The sequence below is a fragment of the Anser cygnoides genome, chromosome 13 (genome assembly GCF_040182565.1).
Source record: "Anser cygnoides isolate HZ-2024a breed goose chromosome 13, Taihu_goose_T2T_genome, whole genome shotgun sequence".
Lineage (NCBI taxonomy): Eukaryota > Metazoa > Chordata > Aves > Anseriformes > Anatidae > Anser > Anser cygnoides.
The window spans coordinates 15,874,229-15,901,457 of NC_089885.1; the positions used below are offsets into that span (position 1 = coordinate 15,874,229).

General features: G+C 34.3%; 2 long non-coding RNA genes across 8 annotated transcripts in view; one reads left to right on the top strand and one right to left on the bottom strand.

Annotated features, from left to right (window-relative positions):
• On the bottom strand, window positions 1–27,059 carry LOC106037450 (uncharacterized). 2 transcript variants are annotated; one of them, XR_001208042.3, is made up of 5 exons: window positions 25,258–27,059; window positions 6,219–6,372; window positions 5,361–5,475; window positions 2,588–2,721; window positions 1–1,722 (listed from the first exon to the last, which is right to left on the bottom strand). It is a non-coding gene; the product is annotated as an uncharacterized lncRNA (long non-coding RNA). The 2 variants fall into 2 exon arrangements; XR_007168524.2 differs by having other exon boundaries at window positions 2,588–3,089.
• The window catches only part of LOC106037448 (uncharacterized), a 64,515-nt gene that overhangs the window by 568 nt on the left and 36,718 nt on the right, over window positions 1–27,229 (top strand). For 5 of the 6 annotated variants that reach the window (XR_001208038.3, XR_001208036.3, XR_001208037.3 and 2 more), the window contains exons 3-5: window positions 10,909–10,953; window positions 13,357–13,414; window positions 22,381–22,447. This is a non-coding gene — a long non-coding RNA (uncharacterized lncRNA). Of the gene's footprint in view, window positions 1–10,908; window positions 10,954–13,356; window positions 13,415–22,380; window positions 22,448–22,741; window positions 23,177–27,229 lie in introns of those variants that run through there. The other variant, XR_001208040.3, reaches the window with a different exon arrangement.

Here is a 27,229-nt window from a genome sequence, read left to right on the forward strand (position 1 = left end):
AATCAAAGCCAACAATGATACACTTGCTCAAATGTCGGCATGTTTCATTCTCCTTGAGTGAACTGTGCTGTATTCTGTGCGTGCATCTTGCTGAAATGAGACTTTTGGGGACATATGACCTCTGTTTCTCTTATCATTGGGAAGAAAATCAATGTATTTTCTGCCTTCGTGAACGCATGCATGCATGCAAAGGAGTTAAGAACTAAACATTCTGATGTAATCATTCCACTATGTGTTGAAAAACATAAAATCAAGATACTACTAATCTGATAAATAGAATTTAGTAAATAAAGAAAAAAAACTAATAAACAGTATACCTATTGTATGATCCTGGTGACCTAAATTTATGGAAGTTATTAGGAAAAAAAAAAAGGCAGTATTTTTGTAAGTATAATATTTTAATTTGAAAATTTTACATTGAAAAAGCTGACTGGCAGTATGAAGAATTTTGAGAAACACAATAATAAACTGTTTGGACCCATTTCAGTAAAAACACAGCAAACTAGAGGTAGAACTGGGCCCCATCTAAGAGGTCACCAGGAACTGTATTTGAATAATGCTAGCAAGAATAAGAAAGAGTCTTTAGTAAGGGCATCTGTAAAGGAATGGCTTCATATTTAGCATATTGACTAGGTGTTTAGGAGGAATACTTCACTATATCTGAAACGTTCCCATTTTTACCAAAGAGTCTACATGTAAAATGAAATAAGTCACCAGGTTTTTCTGTGCCCCAGGCTTCATCTGGAACACAGTGCTTCAGTACCACAACAATAGTTTGTTAGGAAGGGTACAAGTGTTAAAGGAATGGGGCCAGATTTGGGAGACAGTACAATAAGGAATGGATGTGCCATAAGAGAAAAAAACAAACTGACTAGAAGTTTTAGGCACAACGCTTTATAACATGAGTAAGCAATAAAATATAGGGGAAAGGAATGTGTTAAATAAGAAGAGAAAGTTTATTTTGACTGGCATTGACTGTGAAAAAAAAATAAATCTAGTATGTCTAGAATTAGACCTTGCATATTGTGTTTTTGTCCCTTCTGCAAGTCTGATGCTTCTTCACTGATATGATTAAAGAGGTTTTGTAGGACTTAGTTGCCTTCATACTGGGAGTAAGTAATAACCGTTTATACAATCTAACAGCTGGAAACAGGTAAAATAAACACAAGCTATGCTACAGAAATCACAGATCCTTTTCAAGAAAAACACGAGTCTGTCAATCAAAACATAAGTCCACATACCATATAGCCCTAAACTAAAAGTTAGGAAGAATAATCAGTGCTGTATTATATTTTGGGAAGTCAGTGGATTAGAAAAATACATTATTTTAAATCAGTCATCGGCTAAAGGAGTGACAATTCTTTAATAATGCCAGGATTGGTTTTGTAAGTGAATAGACCAGCAAAAAGCTGGCTGGGTCTAGTAATCTTCAAAGCTTGATTGCTTTTTCTGATAGCTTTAGAAAATTAGTGGATGAAGGCATGTGTAATATATCTGGTCTGAGTAAAACACTTGATGTAGGGTCTTACAGAATCTTAACTTGCAAAATTAATTCAAATTGGCTTGGACATGGAGTACTGTCGCTTGGATTTAAAAATGTCTGGCTGAGTGCAAATAAAGGGTAATGAAAAATGGCAATGTATCAAGTTGGTGGGAGGTGTCTTGTGGAGCTCTGCAGGGATCACTGTTTGGTCCTGTTTATTTAACATCTTCATTAACAATCTGGAAGAGGGAGTAAAACAGCATGTTAATTAAACTGACACATAATAATAAATCAGGAAATGGTTCTAATGCCAGCAGTAATACTTGACAAAAATGCAGCATACTACTTCCAAGGTTTCAAGAAAGGTTAACAGTGTCAATAACAAAGACTTAGCTGAAATGTTATAATTGCCTTCTACCTTTTAAAAAAAGCAGTCTAAAATATACACAAGGGGGGGGGGGGGGGGGTCAGAAACCTACTAACAATCTACTAGTTTAGAGCATGATTGCACAGTATATATAAACAAAAGTAACAAAATATTATAAATTAATGAAATAATGTGATAGATAAACTAAAGTTCTCCAGAACAGCTGAAGTGCATTAGATTCAGTGGCATGGACTGAGTCAGTTTAGTAACCTCATGGAAAACTAGTATTTGGTGGGTAGGGAGGTCATTAAATCAGTTTTCTGATGTTTTTACATGTGATTGATTGCTAAATGGAGGGAATATACAGGCAAGAGGAATTGGAGATAGGACCACGTCTTTTAGTATCACTCACGGCTAAATTGGACTAGATATAGCATAAACCACATCCTTAAGTGTAATTTAATAGTTTCTTATGAAGTTGAAATTCAGCATTGTAGAGTACTGTTCCACAATGGCAAGACTGTAGTCTACTACTATGGCATGCTGGATTTACTTTAATTATAAATACTCTAAAAAAATCAAATATGTAAGTAAAAACGAAGCTGTTCAGTGAACAGTGATGAAAATTGAGCAAAGACTACAGTGAGAAATGAGAGGTCAAAAATATGTTGCAATGTTAGTACTCTATCAGACACAACTGCTTTTGTTTTACAAACATAACTAATTTAAACACAGACCTTAAATATTGGTGTTATTGTCTCCCTGCTTTGAATGATTTACAGGAGCTTTTCCTGGCTGGCCCTAGGGCTGCGGTTCTGCACTGAATCATAAATGTAGAATCATTTTTTAAAAGGCAGTTTGATGTTACTTCCTAAAAGGTAAGAAAAAGGGAGAGAACATTCAATGTCTACTTTACCAGACCCAGTTTAAATTCTGCTGGGAACTTGTGAAGTACCCAGAAAACACAAGAGTAGCTTAAAGACTCTCTCATGGGTCTCACAGTCATTAAAGTATTCCTATATTACCAGGAAATGAATATAAAACAATTAGAAAAATAAAGCTTTGCAATCCCCACACTAAACGTTGTGTCTTGTTAGACTGTTCTTGCAGCTTTTGGAGGGCAAAGCCTTATAGTCCGACAGGAATAGAGTAGACAAGCAACTCCATCTGTCCAGGGGAGCTCTTCTCCAGATTGGAGCACTGGAACGTTCCTTGTTTCCATTAAAGTTGTATTGCTTTCTGTTCAAAACGAATGCAAAGTTATTAGAAGAAATAGATAATAGGATGCACAGTATTGATGTCACATACCTTTCTATTCATGAGCTAGGCACAGACCTGTCATTCACAGATCTAAAACCTACTTGTCTGAAGGCAACAGTTCCACTGATGTAAATGAGAACAGAGAAATCCAAATTCATGTGCCAATATAGAATATGATGTATATAGAAAAGTGTTCAATACCCTTTAGCAGCAGTAGAGAAAAATTCTCTTGGCGGCTGTTATGTAATCACCCTCCTGAACCTTTCTTGCAAAGTTAGAGGGAAAAACCACAAAAACATTAAAGGTTGTTTAGGTGTCAGCTATTGTAGTACGCTTATTACGCTTTTTTCATTTAATTTATTCTCAGTGGCCTTGCCCTGAATGCTACTATCCATTAATGGCACCAGTTTTATTTAGTTTAATTTTTAATCCTCTCTTTTTTAAGGATTTCTTTTCTCTCTCTCTCTCTTTTTTTTTTTTTCTTTTCCACTCCAGTAATTTGTGAAGCATCTGCATTGGTCATGAACTACTCAAATTTTATTATGCCTATGATGATTTTTAAACAGAAAAAAAAAACCAAACACCTACTCATGGGAGTGCTAAGCCTTCCATTATAGAAATAATTAATCTCTTATATTTGCAAGATGAAAATCTTTAGGGAACATATGAAAAACAGCAAAGAACAACTTTATTTTATTTTATTAAGAGGAAAAATGATATAAACAGGCCTGGTACTATTAAACTGTGGAATGTGAAAAGGCATTCAAACACTTAGATAAAGCTTTATCAGATTTCTTCCATTTGACTCAGGAAAAAAAAAAAAGACATCCTACAGAACTTTCTTTACAGAAGTGTTATAGCAAGCTCTCGCTAGATCTTTTCTAAATCTTTTCAGTGTTAGTGCTTTTTTTTTTCCTTTTATGGTGAATGTTAACCTAAACTTTGCTATTCTAGCCTTAAGAAAGTTATATTAGCTATAATTAGCTATATACTTGTTTACAAAACACAATTTCCCCCAGTTAAATGAAGCTACCTATGTTAAATTAGTATTTATTTACTTTTTAGTTTTTGTTGTGTCAATGCATTTTATATGTAGCAGCTTCTGTTTCTACTGTAGATGGGGAAAAACATGAAGACAAAATTGCCATTTTTCAGATCTCATAGAGATGTTTTCTACTTCCCTCCCTCATGTTAATTTTGAAGAGTCCTTGGAAACATATACAGACTTACAAATGATGCTAGACTTTACTGATCCTTTCACTTAGAACAAATATACTATTTATGTATTTTTAGCAGACAAGGACATTTTAATTAATCTCTCTCCTATCAATGACTCATAAAATAAGAAACAGACACAGTGACTCATAAAAGCCTTTAAAGAGGGAATATATAATATTATTTCCATTTTTGACAGGAAATAACATAATCTATATGATGATCTATTGGTTTCTTTTCTGTGTGGACATTTTTTTTCTCCTATGTCTGCTTCAGATGCAGTTGCTGAGGAAGTTACTGTGCACAGTAGTCAACAGGACTACTCCAGGGATTTAAGGACTTTCAAGAAGATCCCATACATGTTATGTGCCAGAAACTATCAAAGCTAGAACCTATGCCCTGCCTCAGGGAAAGAATGAAAATCCATTTCTTTCTCTTGGAGAGAAAAAATAAATACATAAATCACTGTTCTGGTACCACACTCTAAGTCTGAAACCTGAAAGTTTTAGAGATCAGTAACAACAACAACAACAAAAAGGTTATGATTATTAGTAGTAGGCCTTACATAGGCTTAATTCTTTTTTCTATGTTTCACAGCATAACTAAGTGAAGAATACTTTACAGGCTTGGAGTTTGGAAGAGCATTATATCTAGAGAGAGTTCAGAGTTCATTCAGATCTAAAGTACGGTTAGTTTTGGAAAATGTATTTAGCTTATGGAGCGTAGCTAAGTACAAAATAAAACTTACAGAAGATACTTCTTAAAACTTGTATAGTAAATACCTATAATCCATCAATATACATTAGAATATAGCAGTTCAACTTCATTAATTCATAATTTAAAATTTTAAAAATCCGTAAATATCGAATGCCAGACAAAATTAGTCACAAACTCTATGATATAAAGTTGTTAGAGAATGTAAAATTCTTAAATATACACAAAGATGCTGATATTTTTCCTTATCCCCACTAAAACTAGAGAGGAGCAAAGATTAATTAAAATAATATATGTTTAAAAAAATAGTTTGTGCTTTACCTTTTTTTCTGAATTAGAGCAATAGGCAGAGTTCCAGATGTAAGGTTGCTTCTCATGGCAGTTAACAAGCAATTCTGCTGTTATTCTTCTCTTAAGAGTTTGTTTGTATTCCAACCTACAAAGCATCCAACATCTCATTTAACATGTGCTTATTAAATATAATTATTTGCTCTCTATGTAAGTCAGTCTTGTATTCAAATGCTGATTTGGTTGTTTCAAATCAAGTTAAACTTCAGCTTCCAGCTGAGTTGTGAGCAGGGTAAAAATAGGATATGCTTCTACAAATACTGACCTAACAGCTGTTAATCCTTTCACAGGAAGGATTCAGTATTTCTGCTAAGTGTGTATAAACTGCTGCATTCTGCTTTTGCAGTTCCATTTATAATCTATTTGCAGGCTGAAAGGATAAAAAGGAATGAGAAAGAATTTTTCTGAAACCACATTTTGAGAATATCATTTAGATTGATGTCTAAACAGCTGTAGGTGATTATAATAGACTAGTTTGAGAACGTTACCAGCTTGTCAGGTAGACCAAGTGATTTCTCTATGCTCCTTCTTACTTGGTACATGTCAGAGTTCCTCAGAAATAGTAAGATGATGAAAATCTTTCCAGATAGAAAAAATAAGAGGCTGTTACCTCACAAATCAAATTTTCTTTGGTGACCCATTGCAGAGAATGAAGGCTTCCAGTCATCCTTAGTGATAAAAAATATCCCAATCCCCTACCCCGTGCAAGCAGAACATGGATAAATTAGTTTTAATAAGGATCAAGAGCTAAGCGGAAACCTGAGGAGCACGACATGCAAAAGAGTACAGACAAAATAGTAAGAGTCTGAGGTCACAGATCCACTGTCCTACCTAATGCAGGTGTGCCTTCGCCTGCACTGCAAAGCTGGATTGGCTTTTGAGCATTCTTCCTCCTTAGATGTTTTCCTGTTGTTTCATTTTTTGTGATAACCATCACATGATCCACATGCTCCTGGTCTACAGCAGACCTGAAGTTATGTCTAAACTGAATACATAACATGAAATTTAACAGTGATTTATCTTACAACATGTGACTATTCGTGATACTTGTTAGTTTGGTGAGTTTTCTACAGAAAATATAAGCAAACAGACAAGCTTTTGTTGAGAGACTTGCAGCAAGCTTTTCTCTGCTTTTACTGATTTCCAGAACACAAAGATGATTTTATTAGACTCGAAAGGCAAATGAGACTTTCAAGAAGGTGGCAGAAGAAATGATAGCAGCTACTATGTTTTTCCATCATGAGCTTCTGTCTTGACTGCTATACTGAGTACTTTCACAACCTTGACATAACTCAAGAAGAAGTACAAAATCTTGTCTGTACTAGAATTCTTCTCAGTCCTTTAATATTCAATATAGCCCTATAGACATCCTGTTTAGTCCTTGAGAGAAATGTTCTGAGGAAATTACTGAATTCCAATACAGTCAGTGTAAGAGGCAGGATTCTACAATGGATCGTTATCTTACCAGCCAGAATATTTAAACGATTTATGGTAAACTAATGCAATGTATGCTGTTACATTTAGTGTTAAGGTACGTTGGTCTGTGAAGACAGATACCAGTGATACCTGTGATATACTGTTGAGCAAATTTGCCTGTATGTGGAGTTTCCAAGATGCCATAACAAGAATACGCTATGTTTGATCAAATTAAAATATGTTCTAATAAACAGTAAATTGGAAGAAAATGACATAAAATGATAGTCTGGAGTAAAAGCAGAACACATTGGCTTTTTGCAAAATTTAATGTCAAGTAATACCCGACAGACAAGGGATGGCAACACTAAATTACCTGGAAGAGCCTTTTTCTCAGAGTGCCTCATTTCCGTTGTGTATTTGGCCAATTATATACCTGATACGGAAGAAGTCATAATCCTTCCCAATTGCACAGGATAGCATGTACCCCAAAACCCCATATTTTGCATTCCCCTGAAAAGACAACTGTCATTTCTCCGTGGCTTTGTTTTGTGAGTTGCGCATTCCTACAGAAAAGCTGAGTGCTTCCTTCCTTCTCATTTAAAGAAAGATGGGTCTGACTGAGAGGTTCGGCTGTTCAATTTGTACTGTCTATATATACTACTCATCAGATGTTCTAGTATCTTGTTTGTTAAAGTAATTTCTAAAAGCAGTCAAATTTTCATATACCCCAAATGTTTTCTTGTATAGAATGGTGCCTTTAAAAAATAAATAATTAAAAAAAAAAAGTAATGCTGAATAGACTCTCTGAATATTTATTTTCCTTTTGATTTCCTTCTCATGGTACAACTGAAGCTGTGGCAGCAAGAAGAGATGACAACTTTAAAAATGCTTATCTTTCCATAAAAGGTCTAAAGTAATATCAGTAATACAACGTTAAGAATTATACATGGTTATCATAGGCTGGTCTGAAAATTCTGCAATTGCTTTTTCTAGCTAAATACCTGTATTGAAGTTACAATGGAAGTTTAGACCAACTTTCGACCTTTTAAATGGTTCAGAGCTGCTCTTACAAAAATGCATCTCCAGCTGCCTTTCCTGCTCTGTAATTTGTGAACTTCAGTTGTTATTTTGGATCCAGAAATAATGTAGGCTGTTTGGAAAATTGTTCTTTAGTGTACATTATGTTTACTCTGTTGTAACATTACCAGAACGATAACACTTTCGTATTTAGTAACTGAAAAAAGCTGGTGGCTGACATCTTAAAAGCTTGGAGAAGGTTCATTCACTCATAGAAAATCTGTTCATTTATGTGATCTACAAGTTTTTTTTTTCTTTAAAGCTATTTCTTTAACAATGCTCTTGTAATGTCATCCCACAATAACCACCACTGCTAAATCAGTGTTATGATTTTTTATTATTAAAAATGTCTTATAATACAAGTTCTACCATAATATTAATGCAATTTCTAAAATGATTAAATTACATCCTAGCAGTTGGTTGCACTTCAAATATAATATTTTTTTCCCTTATATCATACCCTTGTTTAATATTTTCATTACTGAGTAGTCAGTATTGGCTTTTCTATAGTATATTAATTTCACTTTTGTTTACTTATTACATGTAAAACATCCATACTCTAATCTGATATCTGGTCTGTATTCTATCAAAGAATAGAAACACAATCAACGAGATTCTATTCAACAACCAAAACATCTCATTGACGTTAAAAAAGTAAGAGAGTGAAAGGGGACTGTCTGGGAGATCCTGGAAACTAGTCTCTGAAAGTACAGTTGCAGAAACTGTAGGCTTCATTTATTTCTCTGTAGTGAAAATTGAAGAATATTGACAAATGCTATTTTATTTCGTATCCAGATGCTCCCTTCTATGAAGTAATAAAATGATTTAGTCAAGGAGTATTATATTATTTACAAGACTAAAGAACACCAGGCAAAATCTCAATTCTATAGCTGGCTAGTTTTAAATCTCTCAGGAGTAGTTGAGGAACTATATATATTCTTAAAAATAATATTATGTAATATACAATGTAAACAAGTTATTTGAAAAGTACCAGTTTCTGTTTCCTGTCTGACCCCAAATATGATCTAATACTTTTATTATGGAACACACTGTATCATGTTTATATGTTAGCCCACAATGACATTAAATATTCCAGTTTATGATTAAAGTATTTTGGGGGCGACTAAAGTATTTGGGGTAATCATTAAATATGTGACTTCATATTTGTTCTGCTGTGGACGAGACTTTGCTGGAAGGAAGGACAAGGCTCTGTTCTTTAGACAATGTCATTAAGAGAAAATAATACAATGAATAATTGCTAAATGAGAATGGGATGCAAAAAGATACCCTGCATAAGAAGCAAAAGTAAAAAAAAAAAAAAAAAAAGTTTAGTGAAGGTACCAGATGAATACATTAAAAAAAGCACATGGGGAGGAAATGAGGCATGGAATATGCTGTAAGGAAGAACAGCAAAACATGACAGCATAATCTAAAAATCTCAGTCATGATAAAGGAAACAGTGAAGGTTGAGAGAGAGGTTTTTGTGGTTTAATCCATTGTCTATTGTGTGAACGAGCACACAAATTTTTACCTTTCAGTATGATATAGAATATTTGAATGTGAAAGGAGTAGCAGATAAACATTGTGTATTTCTTTGGTACAAAATCAGAATCATTCCCTCTAATAATTATAACTTCTAGGTCTCAAAAGCCCTTGAACACTGAATCAGAGTTGAATAGCATTTTCACAATGAGGAAACCTGCAAAGCAAGAGAGTTTAGGGACTACTTCACACATTGTAACAGTCTTTATTTATTGCACCACATTAGAGGTCAGCCACAGTTAGTTTTGTTCTCTTTAAACTTGTTTTTTATATTTTCCTCATATGTGGAATTTCAACATTACCACCACTAGGTTTTCCCAATAGGAGCTCCCTACTCTCACTAGAAGGTTCCCATTATAACAGGAAAATTGGGCGTCACACACTGCCTTATAGACCCAGTCAAGAAGATTGAAGATTTGACAATGAAGATTGTCAAAAACAGAATTGCTATTCTATTTCATCAGAACACTAGTTCACAAATATCTGGCACTGCTTTCCACAAAACTCACGTTTGTAACTTTGCTGCTCATGGTAGCCCCTAGTCACATTGCATTCACAGAATAACTCAGACACTGCAGCCATCTGCAGCCTTACATGCATTTCATGGTTTCAGCATCCAACCTGCATTTTGAAGTCTTCATGATTGTAAATGTTGGTAGTGAGGCTTAAAATTTTCCATTTACTCTTTTTCCATTACAGTACCGTTTGCCAATATAAGTGGTCATAAAACAGAATTATCTTGTGAGGAATTCCAACCTGTCAAGTCTTTCTAATCACAAAAAGTCTGTCTAAAATTTAATTCAAATTAAAAGAGTGAAATCACTTGGTTTTATAATTAAGTAAAATTTTTCATTCTTAAAATATATTATTGAATTTTTATAGTATTGAGGTGTGTATCAACATACAAAATATTGAGCAGCGTATTAGAAAATTACCAGAGGATATATTAAAAGTCTAATTTTAAGTGCACTCAGGAAAGCATTAGATTCCTAAATGCCCTCCAAAGTCATTGGAGAGAGGAAGGTATTTCTGTACAGTAACAGGATGCCTGAATTAGAAAGGTGTTTGCATCTTCATAGATCCAAGAAAAACAGATCATTGCAAGATTGATGTGAAATGAAAATCCAAATCAAATAATTCATTACAGTCAAAACTGGAATAAAATCTGCCTGGTTTATGTAAATTTGCTTTTGAGTACAATGAATTAATTTACATATTCTTAAGATCTTATTGATCTTAATTTAAGCTTTTAATCAAAAAAAGAAAATATTTAAAGGTACTTTGAGTAAAATATATATTGTGTTAAATTTGTCTGTTACAATGCTAGAATATACACTATAAGCAACACACTACTTACAGAAGTCCTTTTAATTTTATAGAATAACTAATGGGTTTTAAGAACATATCTGTTTTCTAATCCACTTTTATCATAGAGGATCTGATTATTTAGAAGTGAATATTTAATTCCGATTTTTTTTTCTTCTAGAGTAAAAATCTTTAACATTACCTCAACAAACAGAGGGAAAGAAGGGTGAGTAAATTTTGTTTTTTCTCTGTTCAGCAAGCATCTGATGTCAACAAACCAGTTTTTAGTGTTTTGGACTTCACGTACTCCCAGTAGTGCGCCCGAAATGAAAGACCTGTGCATTCATCTGAAAGAAGTTAGGATTTCAGCTGTCTTGGAAATATTGTCTCTGAAATGTCTGAAATCCAAGATGCACCCAAATTCCACTGGCTGATGGAATATCACTGCTCTGTTGACCTTGGTACTTCAGAAGGTCTTCCCTAGGTTTTCTTGTCTAGAAGATGCACCTAAACCAATAGAAATTCTCATGTTTCAGGTTTCAACCTGACCTTGCAAAACAGTGCAAAAACCTAGCATCTTTTTTTTTTTTGTCTTTTGTACGTTAGTACTTAAACCAAAAAAAAAAAAAAAAGTACTTCCAACAGCGTTATGGTGTTATGTCAGAATTTCTGAAGATGATACAGACAGAAGATTAAAAAATATATAGTAAGTGACATGAAGATTCAGTTCAGCTGGCATTTTTGTACATGATTTATACTTTGCCCACTAAGTCAGAGGATGGACCAGTCATGCTAACTTAGCCTGAAGCAAAAAGAAGTGGAAATGTTGTGTCCCCTCCCTCTGACCTAGAGCTTTCCTTGGGGTGACTTTGAAAGTGTTTTATATACTTTTGAAAAGAAGTACATGAAAAAGTTTAAGACAAACAACCAAAAAAAGTAGTGGATATAGAGACAGATTTTTTTTTTTTTGGTAAAAACATATCAGGTGAAAGAGAAAATTCCTAATGTTTTCTAACTTTTTTTTTTTTTGTCAACTTACAGAACTATTTTTAAAAACAAAAGCAGTAGAATTCAGAATTGAGATACTTGGCAGTTTTGCCTCTAAACACAAGTACTAATCTGTTATGGCAGAATTGTTTAAGTGCCCCATGCCTGATTTTATTTTAATATATATTTTTTTTAGGCTATAAGGTACTAATTTGAAAATGGAAACAAAAACTAGATTATATTTGGTAGGGAAATACAGCAATTGAAATCCGGCACCAACAAACCTCACAGCATGACTCGTTGAAATTACCAAAAAGAAAAGATGACTTATAATAATAGGGAGAAAAGGATAGGGAGGAAAAAAAAAAAAAACACATTATAGTCTTCTATTCTAAATTTTCTAATAAAATTTTCTAAACCTACATACTGAAAAACAGGAATCAAGCCAAGTAAGTTCATTTAGTTAGGTTAGAGGAGACAAATATTTTTCATCCTAACAAGCATACACGTTCTCCTGTGTTGAATATCAAAGCGTCCAGCAGAGAAAGTCAGGAAGGAGCAATGATGATTGTCTCCCCTAAAAGTGCCTATAGTAAAAGGCTGCACAAATCTCAGGTGAAAAGAAAAACTCGTTTGACAAGGTGAGGCTTCTAACAACATATATGCAAGCTAAACCTGAGTTATTAAAGCAAGAGAATGAAAAATTTTCATGTATATTGCTGGAACGAATACTGTGAAGGGTTGTTCTGCACATCCAATGATTATCAAAAGCCCACGAAGAAGAGCTGATTGAACTAGAAATTTTCCCCTGTTTAGATCAAAGATAAAAACAGCAGTAAAATAATAATGATAATAATATAAAATTTGAAACCCCCCTAATGCAACAGGATAACATATGAGCAGAACTGCTAAAAGCATTAAATAAATATCAATCCATGTTCTCCACACCATCTCTGAGAGACTAGATATGTAAAACAAAGCATTAATATCATGCAATTTTTGATACAGACACATTATGCTCTTTTCCTGTAAAAGGCTTATATGACATCTATTACAGTAAAAAACATACAGGGTAGAACTCTATAGTTCTGTCAGAAACATTCATTGAAGTTAGAGTTTGTATTTATGAGCAAACAGGGAGAACATCTCCATTAACAGATGAGTTCATTTAGATTCATTTTTATGTGTTGTAAGTTTAATTCGAAAGAATTTTCTTTAATGAATTTAAAGACTGGTTGTGTAGAAGTGAGATTGTTTTGGACCTGTATCAAGTACAGATTTAGCTGCCTCCTCATATCTTTGGGGATTCTGAAGTTTTAAACTAATCTGAAATTTCTTTAGAAGTCAAAGCATATTTTGGTAACACTATTAATAGAGTGTCTCTAATTACTGGGTGCTTTAAGCATAATTATGGAAATGTTCTTGGTACACAGTATTAATTTCTTCCAGTATTTATAAATTTGTGCACTGATGTATATCACATTCTAATGCTATCTATCCATAAATACAGCCAGAAGTAGGATGAAAACATGTATGTTTTACAGAGGGGAAGGGAAAAAAAAAAAAAGTTTATCTGGATGCTTTCTACAGATTAAAAAATATCCAGCTCATGCAATTACTGTTTATTGTCTTGTTTCTACAGTAACCTCCATTAAATGTTTCTAATGTTCCCTGTACCTGCTGTTGGAAGATTTAGAAAGGTAATCATTTGTATTTAGTGATAAATAGAATCTAAAAGATAATCCCTGTAGATAACTGGGATTTTTTTTTGTTTGTTTGTTTGTTTTTAAATCAATCATGAATGTGATACAAATATAAATACCAGTTTTTAGGGTAGCATTTCATTCTAGCTCCTATCTAAATCTTTATTATTTATTATTCCCAGAGGCAAATAAAACACCTCTGATGCTCAGCATGCTTTGAAAGAGCCACCATCAAACCACCCAAAGAAGTTGTTTACTTACATCCTGAATTTCAGCACTGAAAGAATTGTCAAGCTTTTGATTGTTTATTCCATTTTAGGAAGAGAAGATTGAGTGTAAATGCACACTAGTTTTAATGAATAAATAAAAAAACTAATAATATTCTAATAAATAAAACTTCTACTATAATCATCATGGGAGTTTGTACCCCTTCCAGGCACAAAAGTAAAAAAAACAAAAATAAAAATAAATCAACAACCAAAAATATTATTATTATTTCCAAGGAGAAAATACATTTCTGTAAAAGAAGCCACGTACTAGTCTGTATTAATGATGAGAATTTGACTCGACCTTAATTTCTAGAGAAAACAGACAAAAAGAGAACAACTTTATATTTATCTGCATTTATGTATATATATTCCCAATTAAGTTGATTCCCCCTCCCCTTTAAATTCACAATAGACAACTGGTTAGAAAACCAGGATCACTGGAATACCAGCCATTCACTTGGATTGTGCGTATTCTCGTATTTCAAGCCAGTTGAGCAGTCTTGCACGTGAACTCATACTCGCTTATATTTGAGCAAACATGCAAGGCAGTTACTCCTGAGTGATGTACTAAATGGGAGATAATGACAGAATGAATTAACCAAGTGTTTTTAGGAAGAATCTGAGTTCTCAGTAAGTTTTGTGACTACAGTATTGCTCTTAAGATTATTAGTAGATTTAAGCAAATACGACAAAAGTATTCTGTAATCAGTTTTCTTCGGTAGTATTTGCAGACACAGTTTTATTAAATATTTAGCTGAGCAGCTTTGATGGAGTAGTCATACATTTATATATGACTATTATTATGACTTCACAAGTCACCTATCAAACGAGATGCTTTAATTGTATGAGTATGTAGATACTGAATCAGTTTCAAAGCAAAAGCTTGAACCACCTTCACGGTGACTTAAACTATGCATTTTAGTTTGCAAAGACTGTATATGTAGTCTGTTACTGTTAATATGTGTACACATTGGAGCATTAATATTGATTTTTATCTTTTTTTTATTTTAAATAAAAGCTGCAAGTATTGCACAGAAATCATACAAAAATGACAGCTTGTTGGCCGAGAGAAACGGACTATTATTTAACCTGGTATACTGATATAATTGCTAAGTAAAGCAGTCAGTTACCTGACACTTGAGAACCTCTGCCCAGTCTAGAAGTTGTGAGAAGGTTGTGTGTGCCTTTCTGATCACTGGGGAGGGGGGGAAGAGAGAGCCAACACAAAAACAAACAAACAAAAAACAACCCACAGACTTATAACAGGGTGAATCTTTACATTAAGGCATAGATGATCCACTGAACACAGCAGAGCCTTATCCATCCATGCTTCTTGTCCATATGAAAACTTTAGGCCAGGAAGAGACATGAGTACACCATTTTGGCATGAAAGCAAGAAGGAGTGGTGCAGTGCTCCAGCAGGTCCTCTCTGAGGATGGCGAAAGGGCTGGGCAATTTACATCTTCACTGCAAGTAGACGTTGAGGGGAGAAACACCCGGGAGCTAGAACAGTGGCACTGAAGGCTGCCATAGCAGTAGCTGAGAATTTTGAACATAAGAAATAATATTTTATACACTCTGGATAAGTAATTCCTTTTTTTTTTTTTTTTCAAATGAAATATTTTGAACATTTATGTCAGTTCTCCTTAATGCAGTTTTATTGTTTTGAACAGACACTTTTTTTTTTATCCATGTGTCAAGGCACAGCAGTACAGGTTTCCCTCTGTTCTGAAAGCAATCTGATCGTTTACACCCCAAAATCATGATCTATAAATACAAAAGTACTTCCTTATCTTTGGAAGAGTTTAATTAGTAGGAAATGTTTTAATTTAAACAGATAGTGTATAATTAATAACTCCAGTAAAGGTGGACAAAGAAGAAAGAGGCTTTGTACATCCTTAAAAGAATTTTACAAGCTATTTATCTAAAATTAATGAACAAATTGTGTAGTCATAAGTGGGAGGAAAAGCTCAAATGATAGCACAGACTGTATTTTAATTCTCTCATTCTCTTGATGAAAAAATTGTTTCACTGGTTGTCTATGGTTTCTTACCTTGTTTGAATTATTATTTTTTAATTAAGAACTGTGCTGTCATGCCTAAGAAAAATGTTTGTCATGGATTCTTTTCTTGCCATTCTTAAGTATTTTGACAAAGAACAAATGATTAATACATTAAAGATTCATAAGTTTGAGATACCTTGTCCAGGAAAAATATTTAAAAGAAAAAAACAAGGAAGATGGATTTCCATCCCCCCCGAATCATCATACCAAAACTAGACAGAAAGATCTTGGCCATCATTTGTACACATTCCAATTCTAACCTATTATTACAGTAAGTTCATTTTCACAGAAGCATTTTCCAACTCATGTGAAACATGGTACTATGATTCTGAGTCAGCACACCACTACCTCTACATGTATGAATTTCTAAATAAATTTCTTGAACCTTGGAAGGACACTTCCTCCCCTCAAGCGCAAACAAAGAAAATACTTCAAATACAAGCGGAAAAAAAGACAATGAAGTAGAAAAAACCCTCCAAGTATCTGATGCAGAACCAAGCTAAATTAAGAGGATTTAAACTATTAACCTGTTCTTTCTGAAAGATTAATTTTAGAACTTGCTTTCTTCAAACAGTCAGAAGCACTAGTATTCCAGAGGCCTCAAAACAAAGTACTTGGTGAAATAAAGCCCTGAAGTGTAAATCTTGTGATATATATGTATGTACATATCAATTATATAAAAATTGAACTATTACAAAAAAGCAAGGAATTTGAGGAAAAGTATATAAAGAGGAAGAACAGGTAAGTAGTGTATTATCCAAAAATCAGATTTAGCAGATAATATGATAATAATAAAACAGTGGAGAAGAGATTAAAACAGAAAAGCACCATTAAGTGCCTTTTTTTTTTTTTTTTTTAAATTTCATTTGTCAGTCCAGAGCTTTAACAACGTACCGCCACATATGACAGAGTTTGCTACTTTGGCCAATGCTGGGTATCACAAAGGATAGTAGAGTCTTTGAATTGCCAATTCCAAAACCACATACACTTCATTCAAACTGGTATTTACTGTACCTGGCATTCTTACATTGATATACTGTTGATATAATCCATGAACGCAATCCTAAATTTCAGGTCTGTTTTTTCAACTCAGTTCATGAACAGCTTCAGTGTTTTTATGCGGGATTTGGGTTAGAGCAGGGAAGGATGCTTTTTTCAGGAAATAGAATCAAAGTTTGCTGTGCTATAAATAAAAGATGGAAGGTAAAGAATTTACAAGTCTAGTCATTGTCTTAAGAGATGTATCTAGAAGAGAATATTTGATTTTGTCACCATGTTAAATGAGTTCAAATCCTTATTCAAGTATTAAAAAAAAAATTATAAAAATGGATTTAGAATTCCACTATGTATGCAGACTCAAAACTTTATCTGATTAGTCTTCTTCCAGTTTTTCACATTACTGGTGCTGGAGGGAGGTTAGCAACTATTCATCAGTTGAAATACTGATTTGAAAATTCCCTCAAAGGTGCAACAAAAATCGACTGATTATTTAAATGCAGAACTGCAGAACAGTAACCTCTCCTATATGCTAATGACTTGCCCAGGTTGCTGTTGCAACTGCAGACAGCTTATAGATTCTCCAAGATGAAAAGGACTCTTGGAAGAAAGATGCTAGGAGATGCAGGCTGAAAGAACCCATTATTTCTCAATCACAATACTCCTCTATTCTCAGAAATGGATGTGATACTTCAGTAAAAAAAAAAAAAAAAAACATGCTCTTCTGGAACTGATCTAAATGAGGAATCACAACTTGCTATTGTTGATCATTTGCTCTGTTTGAGTGGCTGATGTGGCTTACCTAGTTTCATGCTTGTTCAAAACTTATATAATGCCAACCTGGAAAAAAAAAAGATAATACCTAACCACACAAAAATGAACCCCTTCCCTTTCCTCTGAAAGAGACCATCAAACAACATAAAAAAAAAAAAGACCTAAAACCCCCCACAAAATGTTATTAAAACCTTAAGTTTATAAAATATGAAATATGTCCTTGGAACAAGGAAGTATTAAATTATATGACCATATGCTCCCCCCTCCTCCTCCCGTCCCACTTTCTCTATATAAGTACTGTCCCCTTTGGTGACTCAATGCATAAGGTAAACCTGCTCAAAGGTAGAATTAGTTGTAGTTTTTATCTTTAAGGCTTTAATTTCATTTATAGAACAAAGTAGAAGATATACAGCATATGATGTAGGGTAATGCAGGGGTGGAAAAACAAAAAGATGTAGTTTGGACATTTGAGAATGGTACTGGAAAACTGGATTCTATGAGACTTATTTAAAGCAAACTTCTTCACAGGAAATCAGTAGATATATGTTGTGTTCTCTGCCCCCCCCCCCCCCCCCCCCCCCTCGTAACCCCTACCCCAGGGTCTTGTCTTCATATTTTTTCTGTGAAGACTCAGAGAATTGATTTAAATATATACAATCCAAGTTCTCTGAAATTAGTCAGAGCTTTTGACTCTGTTTTTCACTTCCTCAAGTGTGAAATGGAAATAATACCTTCCCATCTCAGAGGGGCATTATGAAAGTACGTTAATTAATGTTTGAAAAGTGCCTATACATTGCATTGAGAAGAACTGTTTAAAAGACAATGAAGTGATTAACAGTTCTTTCCTCAGATCAAAGCCATAGTGGTATCCAGTAAGCCAGTCAGGCCAGGGAGCCAGCAATTAAAAATAGGATTAAATGAACTGTTGAACCTCTGTTCATTGGGTGAATTAAATTATCTCAGCATACAGGACAAAGCATGGATTTTGTATTAAAAACAGAATATTTGTGCAATTGCACTGTATCAGAAACCACCCAAATAAGGAAGCCCAAAGAAGGTTGTGCTGGAAACAATTTTTGCTATGTAATAATTTTCGAGTGCTTGCCTTTTCAACCTTCAGTTATATATTGCACTTTTTTCAAGCATATTTAACCCCAAATTACAGAATCATCTAGGTTGGAAGAGACCTCCAAGATCAGCTAGTCCAACCTCTGACCTAACACTAACAAGTCCTCCACTGAACTATATCACTAAGCTCTACATCTAATCGACTTTTAAAGACCTCCAGGGATGGTGACTCAACCACTTCCCTGGGCAGCCCATTCCAATGCCTAACAACCCTTTCGGTAAAGAAGTTCTTCCTAATATCCAACCTAAACCTCCCCTGGAGCAACTTTAACCTATTCCCCCTCGTCCTGTCACCAGGCACGTGGGAGAATAGACCAATCCCCACCTTGCTGCAGCCTCCTTTAAGGTACCTGTAGAGTGCGATAAGGTCGCCCCTGAGCCTCCTATTTTCCAGACTGAACAACCCCAGCTCCCTCAGCCGCTCCTCGTAAGACTTGTTCTCCAGACCCCTCACCAGCTTTGTTGCACTTCTATGGACTCTCTCGAGCACCTCCATGTCCTTCTTGTAGTGAGGGGCCCAAAACTGAACACAGTAGAGGTGTGGCCTCACCAGAGCCAAGTACAGGGGGACAATCACTTCCCTAGTTCTGCTGGCCACACTGTTTCTTATATAAGCCAGGATGCTGTTGGCTTTCTTGGCCACCTGAGCACACCGCTGGCTCGTATTCAGCTGACTACAGTCACCTTCAGTAATCACCCACCATTCTTTCTGGAATTTTAGCAGTGTGTGGTTGCTATTCCACAACTGGGGTGTTCTCAAATTTATTTCACTTGTATTCTCTCTCAGAACAAAATCAGCAGCATGCAAATTCAAACTTAATTACCAGAAGGGTGTTTGCACTGCAAATAGTTTCCTCTCTCCTCAGGATTTTCTAATGATGGCATTGCACATGTGCACAAAACTCTACTGTTTCTACTAACAATTGATTAATGTGGTGATAGTTTCTAACAAGATATAATCAGGATGAGATACTATAACTAGATAATGTCTTCCATCCAACAAATCCAATTTCAAGCTGCCCAAGAATAGGTAGTATGAAATAAAGCTGGGTATTTCTTTGAAAAATATGTAGTCCAGGATACTGCTGATAAAGCCAGAATGTTCTGTATTTAAGAACAACAACAACAAAGTTATGTTATTAACATGTATATAATGTTTTCACATAAAACAGTAAATGTTTCTAAATAGGCACGTCAAGTTCATGATGCATGTCATGATTTAAATCTTCACTGTGCTCTAGCTGTCCAGAATGTATTTGGGAAAACTCCGATCTGTCATCTCACACCAAGTGCAAATTATTTTCCACAAAATTAAAGAAGCTAAGGAAAGAAGGTGTCCTCACATGTCCACTCCTTTAGTAGCATAGATAATTCTTTCTGCTCCAGACAATCCAATTAACTGAGCAGAACAGGGACAACTCTACATCTGCAAATCGTAGAATGGCTTGGGCTGGAAGAATCAACTCTTTAAGAAAAATCTAACCCATCATAAATGTAGGCATTATTAACATTTATTACTAATTTTTATGCAAAAATTAAATCAACAATATATCGCAAACAAGTGATTTCAAAAAAAAAAAAAAAAGGTAACATAATTCCAATAAAATACTGTGGTGAATTTACATAGAGAACCATAGCTACTGGGCATGTACTTTACACAGGGAGACATAATCCCTTCAGAAGAACTCCATTACACGTTAGATTTTGGCTGTTAGTTTGTTATCTAATATTATGTATTTCAATGTGGAAAGTGATGACATTGGCTCTAAAACCCATCCAAGCATAATGGTGTAGGTAATCACTGATCATAAAAAGAATGACGTTTTAGGGTTTCTGCTGTTCTTGGTATATGTTAAAGCATGTAAACAGCTTCAGTGAGCATTTTTATTGTCTGTTACGAACCACAAAAAAAGCATCGAAAGTACAGAACAAAACCAGCTTGATCAATATTCACAGAACTTAGTCAGGCAATTCAGCTGCAGAGCAAGACAGAGGCAGTTATTGCACGTAGACCAGAAAATGCGCAAAAATGGTCTGATGCTTATACCCCTTTGTATAATTTGTTTGTAGGAATTTCCGTACAGTAACAGTCAAAGTTTGATTTTGATCCTGCATACCAGTAAGACAATTTAAATATTCACCGATATAAGCAAGGGCAGTATAAATAAAATAGATTATAAAACTAGAAGGAAATTTCAAACTAAAGGAAATCCAAACATATTATACTTCGGTGGGATGTTACAGGGAACAGATATCTATAAATGTGTTTGTTTTTAAAAGCTTTTGTTTTATTGTTATGGAATGTATAATCAGAGAATCTCCCAGATTATTGCCATCTCACATCTTTGATTACTTGCTGTTTTTCCAGTAGCCAACTTTTTTTTTAAAACTTACGTGCAAATTCTCATTTATACTAATCCTCATATCAATTCAATCATTTGCTAACCTACTGCTGACCAAGAACTAGATGTTCCTAATTTGAATTGCTCTGTACCCAACTCTTCCTGCTCTACCAATTTAGTTTTTTAAATGTTCTGATATATTTTGTACTTCAGTTAACAGATATACCAGAGAGTATAATAATCACAAAGATCAGAACATAGCTTCCAAATGCCAGAAATACTAGAGAGACAGTCATGTAATCTCACAAGGAGGTTTATAACACATGGGTTTCGTCATATACTCCCACAAAAGACACTGAGTCAAAGGACACTGGCCTCTTCCTCTGGAACAGCAATTATTTACTATGCATATATCTGGCATAAAATTCTCTTCTCAATAGCAGTGCTGTACTTTTATTGATTTTTCCTCCTCCCCCTCCTGGAGATGTGATGAAGTGAGTCAGACTTCTTATACCTTCTGAATAGACAACAGGGGCCAAATTAGATATAGAGAGTAATGTAATTTACAGCTTAATCCATCTATGGATTATTTTTGGACTTTATACAAAAGGAAAGAGCTGGGGCTTGACAGCAGAAGGTGAGCACTCATCCAGACATGAAATGGACTAAAGGTGAAGCTAACAGAAATTACAATAGTGACTCATAACTATGGAAGGAGAAAAGAAGATTAAATTTTGCAGAACAAAATTGATCAATTTTAGATCCATAAAATTAAGAACTAAATATACACAGGTTTAAGATGGTTTGATGTCACATACTTTAAGTAATGTGGCTTGATAGTATAAATTAGTTAAGTTAAAATACGTGTCCTGAAAATGTCAGATTATATACAATATATACTCAGCAAATCTTGTCACTGACTACTTTTCCTCCATCTGATGCAAAGCCTTAAAAATGTGCTCAAATACACAGACACGTTCAGAAACCTACCCAGAAATTTGCTATGAAACAAGGGTCAGAGTCTGGAAGGAAAACCCTGGCAGGTTTTCTAAGTGTTTTGGTGTTTCTGTATCTATCAGATTTGTTTCCTTATCTACCCAATTTTCATTCACAAAGAAAGGAGTAACTTGGAGTATGTCTGAGTAACCCTTACTCTAAGCATCTTCTCTGAAATAGATGCCTTAGGACTCCTTCTGAAGTGGCAATTTTAAGACATTTCATTTGGTTCTTTTTTAAAAATAATATAAGAACAGAAGACAAGAAAAAGTCTGGTAAATGTTATTTTGAGGAGATAGGTTAAGTAAAATGATCTGCTTATGAAATTATTTCTTTAATCTCACAGCTGAAGTGACGTTTAATGATTCTCTTTTACTTCTACTTTCTTGTGAACAGGAGCAGAGCAAAGGACAAGCAACAAACAGTGTGAGAAACAAAGCCAGCAAAATTTGGCCTTTTACGAGTATGTATCACACTTGATTTATTCAGCTCCCTTGCATCTCTACAACCAATCCCTCTACAGTTCTTCAAACTCTCATTCATTCAAACTTTTTCCTAAACTTTCACTCCCTTCTGTATATACTAATATATTTCTTCTTAGCCTGCTGAAGGGAACATGCTATTTAATAGTTTGCAGCTTGACAAAAATTGACTGATTATCTGGCTGCTGCTTCTTGGAGAAGCTTTACCTCTAAGTTACGGGCAAGCAAAACAAATTACTTCGGAGTCCATACATGACTGAACCAATGTCTTGCAGACCTTCGTAGGACCACATGCCTCCTTGTCAGATGTGGTTGAAATTGGCCAGCACAAAGTTATTGGTGAGCAGGAGGATAGAAGGGGATGAATAACAAGTGACAGTGATCAGAAAGCTAAGTAAAAACTGTGCATGAGATATAGAAACTAAAAGCAAAAATAGTAACAGTTCATTTTCAGAAAATAATCAAAAAAAAAAAAAAGAAACACACATGCAATGTCAGCATGCTTTTCCAGTAATTTATATCAAATCAGGCACAAATGAAGATAGCAAGGAATGTATTCCTTTTGGTTCTATTTGCTTTTCTGTATGTTCTCCCTCCCACCATACACCTTTCACAAGTCTCCCCATGTGAAGGAAAGTAGGCTATACACACAGGTTATTTTCTATAGATAGCCTTTAGACTATAGAAACATATACACTTCTGAAGACTCTTTTCAGGCATGTATTTGAGTTTAACACCAATTCCCTTCCACTGTGATACACACTGGAGACACACAAGCCAGCAGGACTCAAGTACATATTGAGAGGTATGTTTCTAGTGTGTCATCCTCTAAGTTAAGATGACATTGTCAGTGCTTCCATGATTTGATACCTTGAAGCCTAGTGAAACAACTCATCAGTCCTGAAATGAAAGTAGGGAGAGGTATTTGAAGTCTGCTGGAAATTAACTGCTATGTAATTCAATGTTTACAATTACACATTGAGATTTTTTTCATTGTTGTTTTTTTTCCAGAGAGAATTATAGAGACAATACATTTTTCCTCATGCCTATCTTCTTGATAAGGTTTTTCAACTAAAGTTACAATCAAATCCAATATACTAGCTTATGAAAGGCACTTATTTTTTACATTTTCAGAACTATATATTCTGATTGAATACCAGATGATAAATCAGTAAAAATGCTTCTTTAATGATTGCTGATTGAACATCAGATCTGAAGTTCTGAAGGTCTGAAGTTCTCATCTGCAGACTGGCAGATCTATTGTATGCTAGCACCGAGTTACTAAAATTTACAGTATATTTCTATTTACTAACATTCTAGCAGGATTATACTAGCTCCTAAACTCTATGTGAATGGACACCCAATTGTGCTATTCAATTTTATGTGTTATTCAACATTACTACACCTTAAAGTCAGTGAAAATTAAAAAAATACATAAACAAATAGGATATTGTTAGAACACATATATATTTTAGTATTGTCTTTCTAGTATGGGACATCCCTTTGGTAAATCTGGGTCAGCTGTCCTGGTTGCGCCCCCTCACAGTTTCTTGTGCAGCCCCAGCCTCCTTGCTGGCAGAGTGGTGTGAAAAGCTGAGAATTCCTTGACTCTATGTAAGCAATGCTCTGCAGCAACTGAAAATATTGGTGTTCTATCACCACTATTTTCATCAAAAATCCAAAACACAGCATCATACAAGCCTCTGTGAAGAGAATTAACTCTATCCCAGCCAAAACTATGACAATATCTCATCTGTAATTGTAAGAAGGACTCACCTAAAGATCAATAAATGCTTTAAAAAACAAAGGATTTCTAAAATACTTATATGAAGACTGTTTTATCACACATTTTATAAATGGGAAAGCTCTAAGACATCATTCAAGAAGAGACCGTTTAAAATATATTCAAACAGTGTTGAGCATTTACCCTAAGGTGACTTTTTAAGGCCATACAGTAAAAACTAAGGCTAAAAAGCAGCAGAAAATCCTTTAGTCCAAAATAACTACATTAAATATACATATATATATTACAAAGAATTGTAAGTTGTGACAAAAATACTTAGGAAGCATCAAACCAAAATAATTGATTTAATCACAAAAAAACAATCAGAAGTTTACAGGAAAAGGAAAAAAAAAAAAAAAGCTCTCTGTTTTAGAAATGCTCAAACACTCTTCCTCTCCCCACTCTTTTGCTAGTTTTTATATTAGAAAAAGCTAAGGAAAACTCTTTATTTCCTGTAATTGGTACTGCCCATGAAAACAACTAGTAACTGATGTCAACACAGAAGCAGAAGGATATCTACACTATAGCATCATTAATGCATATTCTAAAGTGGTATAAACTAAATTCTAAACTTTCTGGTGGGAAGGCATATGCAGCATATTAACAATTTCACTGGGAATCTGTGCTCTATGAACAGATCTTTACTGAATGGTTTCTAAATTATTTCCATCCACACTGAAGGACTACTTCATTAGCTATCATTATCCATTTTATTACACATAGTCATAATGTTACAGTTTTCCATTTCTGAAACTGCTTCAAACTACTGATTTCAAAGTGTTTTTGTTTGTTTGTTTGTTTTTTTTTTTTTTGAAATAGCCAGAAACACAGTGGGCTGTAGGCTTCATCCCCTCAGAAGACTAGGTACAGCTCTTTACTTGGGGCTTACAAAAAGAACTATTCTCATAGCATTCTATAGTAATAAACGAATTTTATCCATGTACTACAAAACATTATCTGTACATTGATAGTTCAACATTAGCAATAGAAACAATTTCTTAATCTTACCTTGAAAACAGCCCACTTCAAAGAGAAAAGAAAGATATCTAGTTTTGGAGTCTCTGCAACCTATCAAAATCTTTTTACTCAGATTTTTAAGTAAAATAAAACAATAAATAAAGAGATGGTAACAGAAAAATGGAACCTGAAAAAATTTTCTAGTACTTCAGTAATAACTCATCTACAGTGATTTTAATATTAACTGAATTTACTCTGTATTTAACAGCTTTAATTCGGTATATTTTCATTTTCTCTGTTTTCTAAATGCAGATTGCGGGGTGGTGTAAAAGGGAGTTAATTAGCTATAAATACCAAGCAGCACCCAAATAAAAAAGCTCATTATGAACATACAGTGAACAGCTGTGCCATTTGATGAATTGGTTTTGTTTCTAGCAGTGCTTCTATCCATTTTCTAGATTGGAGAAGGCTTAACTCTTTACATGACTAGGGGTATGTCCCATGTCAAGGGTCATGAGAGGCCAAAGAGAAAATTAACTATGTTTTTCTAAGACAAGAATAAAGTTTGTAATAGATTGCATTAATAAGTGATGTATTCACCACCACCAGTAAAAACAGTAATATAATTGAAAGAAATAGTATAGCAAGTGATCATTAGATTGTGTTATGAACTGGAAATGCTGTTGGATGCCTACTTATTTACTATTATCATGCTTTAAAAAATATTAATTTGATTACCTCACTTACTGAATTTAGAGCAAATGAAAAATGTTAGATCAATGACTGCAAAGTGTTAGACTGACATACTTTCTCTGCTGAAAAGCTGTAATCTTGAATTAGAAGAGATTGTATCCTCTGCGTTCTGAAGGGATAGGATAGATCATGTAGAAATCTGATGCTAACCTCTAATTGATAAAATACAAACTGTCCCATCAATAAAAAGTGGAAGTTTAAATCAATATAAAAGAATTTATCATACCTTTAATTTCATATGCTCACCGATATTCTGGCTCTTAAAATTTACATCATGGAGGTCCTACTAATGAGTAGCTTATGCTACAGAAATTGCACCCCAAATTCACACGTTATATTAGAAATCACATAAACAGGTGTCAAAATAGATGGGAATCACAGATCCAATTAACTGCCAGATGTTCTGAGTCATAATAACTCTGCCCATTTCAAATCCTCCAACAGTATCAGAACTTATTAAAGATTAGTTTCGTTCCTATTTAATAACTGCTTGATCTGCTTTCTGTGGTGTAGGCATAAAATTATCTGGAATTGAATGGAATATTGCAGATGGAATCAACAAATAGGGACCAGATTTTCAAGTCTTTCAACTACAACTACTGGCTTGGACTATAAAAGTGAGATGTAGAAAACTCACTGTTGTATAACCAAATTCCTATGACATCCAGTAATAACTTTTTCTGTCTTTGGTGCCAAATTGAATTTGTGCATCAGCAGAGTGAATTATGAATAAAAGGTTGTTAATTTAATTTAAAGCTATAATTTAAGCACAGAACATGGTAATTTACCTGCATTATTTTATTAATATAAGTAATTAATCCATGCTTACTTGCAGTGCAATCAACACATAACCATAATCACTGATACACTAGGTGATGCTTTAATTTACAGGAAAAAAAAGATCCAGCAAGACTATGGTAGGAAACATAAAAAAAAAAAGAAAATCTTATCATATTCACTTGGACTTCAGCTATCATAACAGATTTGAAACTTATTCATATTTTCCTTTCCTTTCCTTTCCTTTCCTTTCCTTTCCTTTCCTTTCCTTTCCTTTCCTTTCCTTTCCTTTCCTTTCCTTTCCTTTCCTTTCCTTTCCTTTCCTTTCCTTTCCTTTCCTTTCCTTTCCTTTCCTTTCCTTTCCTTTCCTTTCCTTTCCTTTCCTTTCCTTTCCTTTCCTTTCCTTTCCTTTCCTTTCCTTTCCTTTCCTTTCCTTTCCTTTCCTTTCCTTTCCTTTCCTTTCCTTTCCTTTCCTTTCCTTGACTGAGTCTTT